Source organism: Lichenostomus cassidix, chromosome 7 (assembly GCF_008360975.1).
Source record: "Lichenostomus cassidix isolate B80296 chromosome 7, HeHo_3.0, whole genome shotgun sequence".
Taxonomy (NCBI): Eukaryota; Metazoa; Chordata; class Aves; order Passeriformes; family Meliphagidae; genus Lichenostomus; species Lichenostomus cassidix.
The window spans coordinates 25,903,682-25,917,464 of record NC_139488.1 but is presented as its reverse complement, the minus strand read 5'-3'; the positions used below and the strand labels follow the sequence as shown (position 1 = coordinate 25,917,464).

The following is a 13,783-nucleotide window of genomic DNA, read 5'->3' as shown; positions in this document are numbered from 1 at the left end:
CCAGTGACTCACTGTGAATGTTTACTTGGCCTGTATGCTTTAGGGATGAGTTAAGATTACTGAAGAAACTATTCCTTTTATTCTCCTTTTATTTTGCTTATTACTAGCTAGTACTACTACATTCCTTTTTATGAAACCTATGCAGATTAAGAATAAACAAGAGGTGCTTGTCATCCAGCATTAATACAATACCACGTGCTTGGGCACAGCTGCTTGTATATACATTTTAGCAGCTTTTTTTCCTGTCTGTCCATCCGCAGCAAATAAGTATGTTGGCTGGCACAGTACATGTACCTTGGCCTTTTTCTACACCTAGCCCACACCTTTAATCCAATCTCTGCACCCCAAGAGCCTCCCATGTTGCTGCTTCTCCTTTATCCCCCACCTGGGCCAGGGAACTCCCTTCTCTTCACTTCAGTGTCAAATACTGACAGCAAGTTGTCCTTTTACTTTTACTTGTGTCCCAAACTATGTAAATACATAGAGCAGTGATCGTTTTCTGATGCAACTTTACAAGCTGGATAAATTGGTTGCTTTCTCAGCTGATACTCACTGTGCTTAAAGGGTCGTTCGTCCTGGAGCAGCAGTTTCTTAAGGAGTATGAATTAGGCAGGCAGGACGTGGCAGAAGGAGTTCCACTGGAGTCTTAAAGACAAATTCACATGATGACTGTAGCTGGACTCCTCCTAGTGCCTCAGAAAGTTACAAGAAAAGGGAAGGGCTCAGGATATGATATCATGCAGTCATTCCAAGAACAAGGAAACTGTTGTAGAATATTAAAAAGTAACAGCTTAAAAATCATAATGGCCAATAAAAGAAAATTACTTTTCTAATTCATCTTTCCTACCCTGTTTCCAGTTAAAAATTTCAATAATTAAAAATTACAAACTTAGAAAACTATGTTTGCATCATGAGTAGGACTAGCCTAAGAGACCTATTACAATTGAGGCACCTTAGAGAAATGCTTACTGATGCCTCTGTCAGATCTCAAGCTTCAAGCTTGTTACCAGCTCTGTTGAGGCAAATGTACCCAGCCCAAACACAGCAAGGTCTGTGTAAGCAACAGGGACCCATGTGTATCCACTCCTTGATGGTATCCTGACTTATTTATTGCTGTGTTCAGCAAAAGTAAAATCTTCTAAAGCATCTAAGTGATTTAGGAATCCAGTTAATATTTTCTAAAGCAATGTAAGCAAACAGGTTTTAAATCTGATGAAAGTCAATGTGATTTTGTGCAGATTTGCCAGGTTAAGTTTTACTCCTTAGATCCTTCTTTAATTGCAAGTCCGCTTCAGAAATAATAATTCATTTGCAGGGATATATTATTATAAATTTATTTACCAGGTCATTGTCTACAGCCTTTTAAAAAGAAATTAATAAACTTTTGAGGCAAAGCAGATGTCCTAACTCAGCACAGTCGTTCTTTACCTGGATTTAGCTTTGAAGTTTTCTGGCTTTATTTCAGATCCAAAACAGCATTTGCATGCCTGGCAGCTTCTCTGTCCTTTCCAGCTTTATCAATTAATCTAATAAACCACTCATTTTTCTTTCAGGTTGTCAGGATACTTTTGTTTCTGTTATAATCCCATAAAACACACTCAGAGGAAAATTTAGCCCAGATTTCAAGCATGCAACATTTTTATGTTGTGTTAGGAATTGCTACATTCTCTGTTATAGTAGCCATTGTGCTTGCCTTTCAAACTTCTTTTTGTCTTAAAAACTTCCAATGATTTTGTTCATGCCTTTCATCCCAGAATCAGCATTAAGGCCATGCATGAGTAATATATTATTGTTTGTCATCATTTTCATGCTCCTGTATTGGCTTTTAGTTTAATGGCTTGGATTTGGAGGAACCTTAAATCAGTTTAGGGATCAGGCATTTTATGTTTCAGTATTTGTCAGTACCCTTCTACTGAGCTGCACAATAGGGTGTTGCTCCTGCAGCTCTATTGTTAAAGAAGAAATATTTTGCTGCCAGATTTCTTGTTCTATTTGTGCCTTTTGTTACTGGACTTTCAATTTCAGGAACTTGTTCTATTTAAGAAGATCGGGGAAGAACAATACTTTATAATATAATATTTGTTAAATAGATGCTGGTATTATCAATGCTCATTTATCTGGTGGTGATGCATCTCCCAAATAAACCAGCAGTAGTAGTAAAATAAATCAGAGCACAGAACCATTTTCTTCATAAAGATTCTGGGGATTTTTTTAACTACTTGTACTCTGGAATGAAGGATCTGGAATTGTTTTGTTTAGTAAGGGGCAGTGACTTCTCAAATTGTTTATGAGTTTGAGGAGTGTGACTTATGATCACTAATACAGTAATTTTTGTAGAATTTGGGAAGTCCTTCTAAAAAAAACTGTGATAAAATTTGCATTTATATTTCTGTTTCTCTGCTCTCACCTTGATTTTTAGTAGTAGTATAAAACCTATGTAGATGATCACCCGGATTTGAGAAGATTTCCTAAAACACCAAAGGCTTGTCTCAGCTCTGGCTTTGATTTGGACATTTCATGTATTCACACACTGGACTGCAAACCATACTTTTAAGTGTTCACAAGACAAGGGAGCTGGAACTGCTGCTGGCTATTATGGGGGTAGGGGCACCTCTGGTGTGCTCCTACTCCTCTCTGGCCCCAAGAGGGTTAATCTCCAGTGCACATCTGGCTGCAGCACTTGGGTCATTGCTCAGCCCAAGCTCTGAGGAGGTGGGTACTGCCTGCATCATGCTCCTACTCTGAATCTGCAGGAAATAAAACAGATGGTGCCTTGGAATACTCCAGAAGAGGATATTCTGAAGACAACACACATATTTCTAACCAGGCTTTGAGGTGAAACAGGTGAAGTAAGCCTTAGCTAACCAGACACGTTGGTGTTGGTTCTCTTCTTTGTTCTCTGCAGATTTTAACATCTCTCTGATTGCATCCTGAGTTACTTCAGTGAGAGCATGAAAAGCAGGATAACTGTGCACAGCTCTGTTTTGTTTTGTTGTATTCCTTTTGCTTCTTGCCAAAAAAACTGTATTTTTCTTAGCTTCTCATGTATTCTCCCTCTTCCTCTTTTTCTTCAATATACAGTTAGAATTATGAAATCATCTTGATTAAAAGCAATCACCAGAGGTTGCTTCATCCTTTACCCACTTAAAACAAAGCTTCAAAGTTAGGTCAGGTTGCTTAGCACTTTTCCTGGTCCAGGTGTGGATATCTCCAAGGGTGGACATTCCAGTCTCCCTAGGCATCCTGTTTAAGGGTTTGACCACCCTCACTGTGAAGTCCATATGAAGTGCAATTCATATTCCTCTGTACATATATAAGGCTGGGAGGTTTCCTTATGCTAACATACAACATCTGGTAGAAAACCTGCATAGGGAAGTAGTTTTGAGCTTGGGAAGAGGTGGAAGGGATTTATAGCATGGAGATGAGGAAAAGCCAAGATTTTACATTTATAGTAGGAGAGACAGTGATGAGCAGGAATAAGAGGACTCATGGCAGGGAGAGAGAAAAGAAAGGACTGTTTCACAGGTCAGGCAAGGTTGTGTGTGGGAGGAGAACCTGGATGATGACATGGCAGGACCATAACTGAAGTGGTCACCACCCCCAGATTTGGGTACCTCTTACAACCCTAAATAAATCTTCAAGAGTGTGTCATAGCTAAAAATATCTTGCCAGTTCTGGCATGAAGTTGATTACAGGAGCTTCCAGAGCATTTTGCTCTCTTGGCTCCCTGTGCAATTTCAGTTGGATAGTATACTTCACATTTAAAATAGTGATGATCTTTTGGTCTACTGCTGTTCTGTTCCAGAGAAAGTTGCCTTTTTGAAGGAAGAGCTACAGGTCCTGCAGCATGTAAACATGGGCAACACATAATATTTATACAGGGGACGATTTATAGATAACTCCAGTTTCAATCACAATCAATTCTCCTAAAGACTGCTGGGCTAAAATATGCTTTATAAATATATGCAGATATTCTTCTTCATAACAACACCGGGGAATTGGAGCAGTGGTGAGAAATTTTAGTAGTAAGCAATATGAGGTAGAAAAAATTTTCCAACACTGATAAAAAGGAGAATAGGAATTGAAGAATTATTTTCCTTTGCTGATTATTTAATTGTTCAGGAAAATACAGTGTGATTGTTAGAACTGCTCTCAGGTGTACAAAAGCAATGCTAGCAGCAATTGCACTTTGCAATAGCAGAATGCAAAGAGGAATATAGATGTGTGAAAAGAGGGAGGTCTTTAAGAAGGGTGAGATCAGTTTGCGTTCATAAGAACAAAGGCTGAAGGTGATTTAGAATAGGAAAGCACTTTTAGTGATGTAAACATGTTAACTGATGATTCCTCACAAAACTGTTGTGAAGCAGGGAAGGATTACGCCTTGTTTTGACAGATGGAGAAAAGGCTAAGTTCTTACCAGGAACTTCGCCAGCTCCTTTCAAAGTAGTTTCCAAGGAAAATCTTTCCCTTCAGAACACTTGAAGCTACAGACATCTCTCAGAATTTCCCTCCGTTACTGTGGGAGAGCAGAGATGGTCATAGGTGTTGAAGCTACTGGCCTGGCCTTTTTGGAGCTCTGACTGGATTCAATCCGAACAAAGAACAAGCAGAAACAACCCTTCCTATATGACTCACCCTGCCAGAGGAAGATTAGTCAATGGAAATTTGTGTGTGCCTGTACTAGTCAGTAAATATGTACCCATCCCTACACAGGGCCAGGGGCAAAGCACCAGGGCAGCAGGAGTGGAAGCCTGAGTGGAGTAGTCATAGCTTTTTTGCTGTTGGCACTCCAGCATCAACAGAAGTAAGAGCAGAGGAGTCCTAGGCTGATTTCCAGCATTGTAACAGACCTTACGCTTGAAGGATGTCAGGTGCTGAGTCTCAGCTCTCCCATATACCCTTTCTGCTCACAATCTGTCCAAGGCATACTCCAACCTTTCCCCAAAACATGCTCTTTTCACCTAATCTGGGGTCAGTACAGGAATGTTAATTTTTCCTAGATCTTTTCACAAGGAAAATTATTCGCTCTAAAACTCATCTAACTCTAGTTTGATTTTGTACTGCCCTATTAATCAGTAAAGTGGTAATGTAGTAACCAGAGTCTCACAGAGGTAAAGGTAAATGGAGATTGAAGAAGTTCTCATTTAATAAATATTCGTTAAAAAGCCAGTCTTCTTATTTTACTTCATTCTGGTCATGGAGCACACTTGCAGTAGGACAGTTCATATGGTCAGGGGTACTTTGGCCGTGCCATTCTTTTCCAGAAGTTTCTGAAATAGAAAGAATTATCTGCCAGCTAAACGAACTTCAGCTCACATTTTCCTAATACTAGTTTGAATGTTGCCAGCAACATGGTATATCCATGCTCACATCCTAAATGTAGCCTTCACTAGAGATCCAAACAGAAATAGCCTTTTGAAGCTCTCTTCATGGCAACTTCTCTTTACAATGAACTATTGTTGAAACAAGTCTGGAGGTAAATGGGACCTCAACAACATAACTTTGTGCCTTCAAGTTCACCTAAAACTTCAGGAGTTTAAAAGCTGAAAATTCGATTACATAAATAAAGGCTGATAATACATTTCTATAAAGGAATATTTCCACTAATCTTAATGATTAGTGTCTTAATGTCTGTCTTATTCTCTCCCCTACTCATTAATCGTAGGACATTAACGAAGTTCCTGCTTCCAGTGTACCTTGAAACAATAACCAATAACAACCCCTACCAACACCAGCCCAAACCACTGGACTCAGTCTCTCTGTTCCAAGCTCCTAATGCAATCTGAGCAGTATTTAAGTAATTCTTCCTGTATCATTTTAATGGCACACACACATAGGCTGAGAATCCCTCCTGGAACCCTACCATAGGGTCTTCAGAGGGGCTGCACGTGGAGCTGGGCTGGGAGAGTCCTTTGCTTACTTATTCATGATTTCCTTACCTTAACTACCAAGGCTTACAAGCTTCTAGTTTAGCCTGTTCAGAGGGGAAATGGAAGAAAAAATCCACTTGGTTAGCAAAGGATTTTCTTTATCATCACTCCTTACTCATAAAAAAAGTTCCCAAGTTACACATCATTGCAAAATAACAAGTGATTCGTCTTTTGTCAGTCTACTTTCACTCCCGTGGCTTCCAGGTTTTATCAGCATTTCAGGTGAGACAGAATGCCTCCTGTTGCTCTCCGCAGATTATCTGTCTTAATATTTGGCAACGATTTGCTCTCACTTGCAGAGAAGCCTCCCTCTTTATATGTAGGCTGCCTTCTTTAGTCATATGGCCCAGCCAAAATACTCCAGCTCTCTCTGCATCAAAGGAATTTTTTGTTTTGTGGGATTAGGATGGGAACGAGGCACATTCAGAGATGACAGCCCTTCACTGCCTGACATTGGTCTCTCAGTTTTAGTTACTGCACTGCCCTGGTCTGAGCAGCATAATAGACTTCATCCATCCAGATTTTTAGTACAGACTAGAAGACAGAATGGCAAACCTAACACAAATGGGCTCCCAATACAAAACCAGTGTATAATTCAGTGCAGATATTTTCACTTCTCTCAAGTGCAGCTCATCTCTTGCAATAAAAGCTATTGGGATGACAAGCAGTTATTGGTTAGAATAAGAACAAAAGGGAGAGAGGAAAACATGACTCAGAGTGGGTTACTTGTTAAAGAAACTCATTATTTAAGCATTAAAATAGGAAACACATTGCAGAGAAAGAAAAGGTTCCATTTAACTGCTCTTCACAATTATTCCTTGTCGTTGAAAGCTATCAGGTATCACCTAGTCTAATTAGTCACATACTGCATTGCCATGCATAAAATAAATTTGTTCATTTGGGGGATCAAAAAAATGTAGAAGGCTGTGTTGTGTGATTTTCTTCTCTTTCTTATCCACATGTCCTGTATCCCAGCTTCTAACAAAAGATTATGTTCTGTCCTCCTGAAATGAGGTACCAAATACACTTAACCTGTGTAAGTTTCAAAGTCAGCTCACCTTTTCAAAGATAGATATACAAAAATAAAACTAATCGCTGATTATTTGACTCTTAGCTAAAGCAACTGCATATATTCAAATTACATTTCAACCACTGAGACAGTTTTTAGTTTTCACTGAACTGTCTACTTTGCCAAACAATGTACCTTTTGGGGAAGAACATCTTCCTTTGCTATGTTCCATTGAGCCACTAGATGTCCCTCGTTCCTACGTAAAGCTCCAGGTAGGAGACGATCCATGAGGAAAAGCGGGACTAAAGTGGAACTCAAGCAGTGCAGAAACACATTTGTGTTCACATCATGCAGATTTCTGTAACAGGTGCTGGTCCTGTGAATCACACCACTGAGTGTGATTCTGCAGGTCACAGCAGTTCCAAATATTGGTGTGCCAAACAGACAACAAATGTATCTGTGTTTAGACAAATCACAAAATGAAGGGTCATCAAGATAGGAAAAGGTCTCCAAGACCATCAAGTCCAGCCTTTGAACAAGTACGACCATGCTCACTAAAACACATCACAAAGTTCTATGTCTACTTGGTTTTTGAATAATTCCAGGGATGGTGACTCCACCACTTCCCTAGGCAGACCATTCCAACTTAACCACAGAGAAGAAATTTTTCATAATATTAAATCTGAACCTCCCCTTGCACAATGAAGTGCATATATGGCAAATAGGAAAACCAGATGAGACTGAAGAAAGCAGATGAAGAGGGCATTGAGGAAAATAGACTGGAATCCCACGGATCACTGAGTAAACTGCATCATTCTGTTCCAAACTATACATTGACAACAGCATTTTCCATATACACAGGTTATCATTGACTTTATTCGCCATTCATGAAGTAAAATGACACAGTCTGTCTTTGCAGTCAGACTATATCTTATTTAATGAAAGCATATATTTGGCTGTAGCCTAGTTTGGGTATGGAAGGGCCATATCACCATGTAGATAACTCCAGTCTAGCCAGGGAATGGTCACATCAGTATCAGACTGGGAATGCTGGGCAATGTAAGCCAGATGTGACACAAATAACAGCATTTTACTTAACACTGGCAATGATGAAAGCAAAGTCAAACACTGCTCTAGAGGAAACGAAATGTTTCACCATGTAAATAGTGTCAGGAAGCTGCTTGCAACTGCCCACAAGCTGTACAACTCCCTTTACCCTTCCTGCACCCTATCTGCCTTTCACAAGTTTCCTGACCACCATCAATTAATTTATACCATCAGCACTTTGCAAAACCCTGACACAGAAAGTGCTGCATCTCCAATTCTGTTTTGGAAACTCTTCCTCAGATTAGGACTCACTTCCTCAGTATTTTAAATTCACAAAGTGGAAGGGAAAGGTCACATCTAAGGAAAAAATTGAAGAAACCCTTCCTCTGGATTAGTTTTGCTTTTTAAGTCACATGAGTGATGGCAAATTATATGTGTATAAGAAATAAGACTCCAATGGCCTGTCAGCTTTTTTATGTCACCAAAATGTTCATGACAGAAGGTCACAGGATGTCCTTTTCCAGTTGTTTTCAAAACAGGGGTGCTGTCATTTTTCAGTAAGGATACATAGAGGGTTCTGCCAACTCAGTGTACTTGTTACCTAATTTTAATGCCACTGACTGAATGACACAGATTTTCATTGCTAATTAAACATCAGATCATGGCACACGATGATATTCTTGCTTTTAATGCCTGATGATTCCAAGGAGAGCATAAGTAGCTAAATGCCATTTTGAGTCTTGATCCTGCTCTTAAAAGATGAAGGGAAAAAAATATGCAATTCTCAAGAATGTATTTGTTTGTCCAAGGCATTGTCCAAGCACAGATAGCTGGGAATGTAAGAACTAAAACCTACACAATATGCTTTTGGTCTTCTCTTCAGGAGGCCTCTGAACTCTTCTTCTGATTCTCCCTCCCAGCTGGCCTCAGACTGACTCACTGGAGTGAGTGGTGGTTGAAAAGATTGTTATATACAACCATTGCTGGCCCTTCGACTGCTGCATCCAGTCTGGAGCTGTTCAGATCAGAGTTAACAACAGTCTTGCAGCCAATATATTGTGTACTGGTGACCAGTTTCCACCAGGCCATCTATCAGCAATACCAGAGAGCGTCAAATCCAGAGCCCAGTGGCCATCAATGTGAAATGTTGCTTTATTTTCTGTGGGATTTGTATCAGATTGTTATTTCCACTGATGAAAGATAAACTATTTGGGGGCTAATAAATCTTACAGTTCCACATAATCCCTGGTGTTCTTTCTGATGCTTAATAGCTCTGCTCTCACCAGTTATCTAACTCAGTCTGAAGCTAAATGGATTTTTTTCACACACATTACACAAAATCTCCTTTCCTTTCCTGCTTACTCATGTTGTTAGCCATCTTTTTAATAGGAAACTGAGAACTAAGAAATGGAGAGAACAGAATGACCTATTGAACCAATTTTGCTCCACAGCAGAGCTGACAGGAAAACGGCTGCCTCAGCTCAGGGTTCCAGGAATGGAAAAACAGATGTTTCTTAACTACATTTAACAGATGCTATTCCAGATTGAAACAACATTTTAAAATGCAGATCTCAAGAGTTCATGTATTTCCAAAGTATTCAAAGAATGGGAAAGTAGAAATTTCTTGCAAGTCTTCAAACAGTGCCAAGTATGCCTTTTATTCTTTCTTTTTTCCCCCCTTTATTTTCCCAAATTAACTTCTCCAGTTTAGCATTCCTGTGAGATACATTCACCAGAGCATGCATTGGTGCCTACATGCCTTAGATAATCAGAGCAGGTACATTAACACTGCCTCAAAACTTGCATGTGACCTTGGGCAAAATACTTGATTTCCCTGGATTTCAGTTCTCCACTGGTGCTCCCTGGAGCTGGTAACCTTTCCTTGAGAGCATCTCTCTCAACTACCAATATCTACAATAGCTAGTACATGGAAACCACAAACAAGAACATAGCCCCGGGGAATTGCCATAAAATAGATTTTACAAATTAAATTAACTACCAGCTATTCAGTGAATGGCAAGAGTACCTAAGCCAAAGTGGGTGAAACACAGCTTCTTTATAAGGGATTCGCAGACTATCCTGCCAACTGTGAATGCTCTAAGTCCCAGCATCAAGTGTAAAGATGGAAGGGCAGAAATGTGAAAAGACAATAGTTTCCATCCTATTCTCTAAATAGATTCAGGTTGCTGTGTCATTCAGCCATTACCGTCAATTCTTAATTTAGAATTAAAAACCAGGGAGGGAAGGAAAGGTGTGCTGAAATATTCTTACCCTGAGCTTGTCAGGTCTGCCTCTGAGTATGTTTAGCACATGCAAGGAACTCTTCTGTCAAGCATCACACAATTTGGGGGTTATTACTCTCATACTACAAATAGAGGACTGAAGTGACAGCAAGTGATAACCAAAAAAACACATTAAAGATCCAAGTCCATGGAACTGTGTATTTCCCAAGAATAAGCTTTAGCCCATATTTACAGTTTCCTTCTTCCAGTTATGCCAAGTAAATCACAAGAGCTGGCTGTGATAAAACACTCTGAGCACTTCCTTCTCTGGCTGAAACCAGAGATCTGCTACCAGCCCCAAAATAGAAAACACCTCAGCTGAAATTGGTTACCAGCTCTCGATAGTTTAGTGGAAGTGACGGTAGAGAAGACGACTTTATTGAAGGAATTGTTGAACTTGTCAGATATTCCTAATGTTTAGAGTACTGTGCAGTTTGGGGTTGGGAGAACTGAAGCTCTTAATGGGAGAGAGGTGTCACCATCTGTACCAAGAGAAAAGGAGTAGAAGCACAATTGTAAGGAAGATATTTCCCTAATGGTCAAATGTACTTGCAGAAATTTCTTGGTGTTCTCCCACATACCTATTGATAAACAACTAGTGTAGAGAACATTAAACCAAATGGGTTATCTTCAGAAAAGAGCTATTGTAAATGGGATTCTGTTCCACTAGAGATTGGAAACAATCACCACTTTTTAACAATGCAGATTTAGTCCAAAATTGATTAATTTTCAAAAAATCTAAAAACTTTCTGAAAAAAACGTTGACTTTCACAGAATGATTATTCTGTGTGAAAAAATGAGCCATTTTTCAAATATTTCAAAATACAAGTATAATATTTGGGATTAGAAATTATTGAAATACTCTCCAAACATTTTAAATATATATACTGTACACTTTAAAACAAAGACTTCAAATGGTGCCTTTCAGAATTAAGGTAACTTCTTGTTTTAAACCAGCCATAGTAGAGCTTTCTTGTACCTTTAAAGAATACTGTGTATAGTACAGCAGCCTTAAGAGTAAAAGCACTGGCATGTAGCAAGGCATTAAAGATCAGTTATTAGAATTTAGTGTATATTGCAACAACACAGAAGGACTGAAGCTGGATACTCTTGGTCTTTCATGTCCAGAGCCTCTATTCTTGCTCCTTGTATTTAAGACTCATAAATTGTTCAAAACTTTATCAATTGAATTAACAGTCAAAATATCACTTCTCAACATCTGGTTCATATTCTTGTCCCAGCTATGCTGGTGCAACTCTAAATTAAACTAAATGCCTTACATGAAGTCATTCTAAATTTATGATGGTATTCGGAAGAAGTAGACTTGGTTCGTAGTCTTTAAAAAATGTCTATGATTGCAGCCAAATAAAATCACATGTGGTTGCAGCCTCTATGGCACAAGATTGCCCTCCAGTGGTAATTCCCAAACCTGTATTCGCTGAAGGCATTCCCGGAGAGTTGACCAGCAGCCAGTGCTGCTCATACCTACCAACCTGCTAGCTGCAAATTCAAACTCCTGAGTAGTTATTGCTAGGCTGAGGGGAACATTTATCTTAAAAATTGATAAGTTACCGCTTTTTTTTTTTTAATAATTTTTCCATATTGAAATAGTTCAGACACTGAAGGTACATTTTTTGCTTCCTGAAGGGCAGGAACACGCTGATGGGGGAGACCCCTGGCCCCCTCTATACTCAGAGATACTACCATCATCCTGACGCTGCATGTCAGCTACTTTTCCGTCCCCTCTGCCAGCACTGCATTAGCCAGATCTGAGAGGAACACATCAATTGTCATTTAAACATCCTTGTACAGAGTTTTTCACCACCTGTTTTGGAGTGCCCTGTGAAGGGCACTGTGAGTGATCAAGCCTTGAGGCTGGTTGCATGTGAATGCCTACACACCCAGACATCAATATAACTACTGGTATCTCTAATCTGCAAAGAACAGGCCCTGAACTCAGACCTTCCACTTCCTGGATAAATGCCTTACCTGCTCTAGTAGATGACAGAAATGGCTTTTAGAGGGAGCAGGTACAATTGCAGATGCCAAGACTCGGACTGGTTGGCATCTATTGAGGGGTTTGAAGATTATGTCTTGAACTGAGCCTCTCTGGGGAACTGCATGAAGCAACACAAAGTTTGTAGTTCCTGATTGAGTTGAGATATGAAAGAGTGCCAAGCTGTTGAACTGGTGCAGATCTAGGCACACAGAGAGGCTCTATACAGCAGAATATAGCTTATGTATAAACAGGAAATGTGGTTTGGGAATCTAGGTGTGATGCAAGGTCAGATACAACTCACTGGGGTTTTCCACCATCTCTGTTCTAGATTTAGAACTCAAATTCTGCCTTAAACCCTTATTTTTTGGATTTGGCCTGTAGCCAATAAAATAAATTATGGTTAAAACCCCATGTCCTTCTTGCCAGTTTTACTGATCTACCTTATTCTTTCACCATCCCCACATGTGTAATGTTTTCCTTTGTAGCTAACAGTATCCCTTGCAATGCAGACATATATGAATGATTATGAATGATTCATGGATTTGTTTGGCCTGATTGCCCACAGATTAAATAATTTCATACAATGTTCCCATTAGCGTTACAGCCATCTTACTCCTAAAGAGGAATTGAGTTATTTGGAGTTGTGGAAGCACCACTGCAGTTAACACTTGCAAGGCAGAGCTCATCCCAATGAGCAGCCATTTCTGCCAGGTCTGTTCAGGAGATGCAGAAAGAGGAAAAACAATACTTTTAATTCTAGGTAAAATTCCATTTTGATGCATGTCTTGCATAACATGTGAAATGAGATGCTGAAGGTTCAGGTTGCTCCTAAGAGCAAAACAACAGTGGAGTTTCTCCCTCTAACTTCTGCAAGTGTCCAGTGGCCTGCACATAAGGAAACCGAGAATTTCCCATTATTTCTATGATCATTTACTTTTTCTTCACATTTCACTCCGTTAAAAAATGACCAAGTATACACTAAATTGGTACAAATAAACTATTTTACCTAGAATTGGTCTAGCCTAAGTAGTCATATTCAAAATTATATGAAATATTAACAACTGTGGAAAAGAAAATACATACAAACGTTTAGTATCAAAAAAATAATGACTCAAATGTTGAAAATGAGACTCATTTTCCAGGACTAAAAATTATGTGATTTGATCTATGAATTTAGTGAGGTACAATTTCTTTGAGACAAGGAAAGTGAGAGATTGGTAAATCAGCTCTTTGTGTGCTTTGTAGCAATCATCATATTATAGGTATGCAGTGGAATGAAACAATGAGTCATTTATGTGTCTTAGCTCCACAGCAGGTAAGTCAAAAACAAAAAAAAAAGGATCCTCAGACATTTTCAAAGCAGTTTGATTCATTTTCTGGTTATGAACCCCATGCTGCAATCCACAATTCATTCAAAACTTTAAAAAAAAAAAAACAAAGAAAAAGTAAGAAGAAAAAAAATCAGAAAAAAGAAGTCCTCCCTTCAAAATAAAGTAGAACCCAAATGCTTATTATA

The 13,783-nt window shown here is 39.2% G+C and overlaps 1 protein-coding gene and 1 long non-coding RNA gene across 2 annotated transcripts in view; both read right to left on the bottom strand.

The window, feature by feature from the left end:
• RALB (RAS like proto-oncogene B) overlaps positions 1-689 on the bottom strand; it is a 48,250-nt gene extending 47,561 nt beyond the window's left edge. The window contains exon 1 of the mRNA XM_085066907.1: positions 554-689. The gene's annotated coding sequence lies outside the window, so the exon portion shown is untranslated. The remainder of the gene's footprint in view (positions 1-553) is intronic.
• A 231-nt stretch (positions 690-920) lies between these two features.
• LOC146434821 (uncharacterized) overlaps positions 921-13,783 on the bottom strand; it is a 27,769-nt gene continuing 14,906 nt past the window's right edge. The window contains exon 5 of the long non-coding RNA XR_014853508.1: positions 921-5,270. This is a non-coding gene — a long non-coding RNA (uncharacterized LOC146434821). The remainder of the gene's footprint in view (positions 5,271-13,783) is intronic.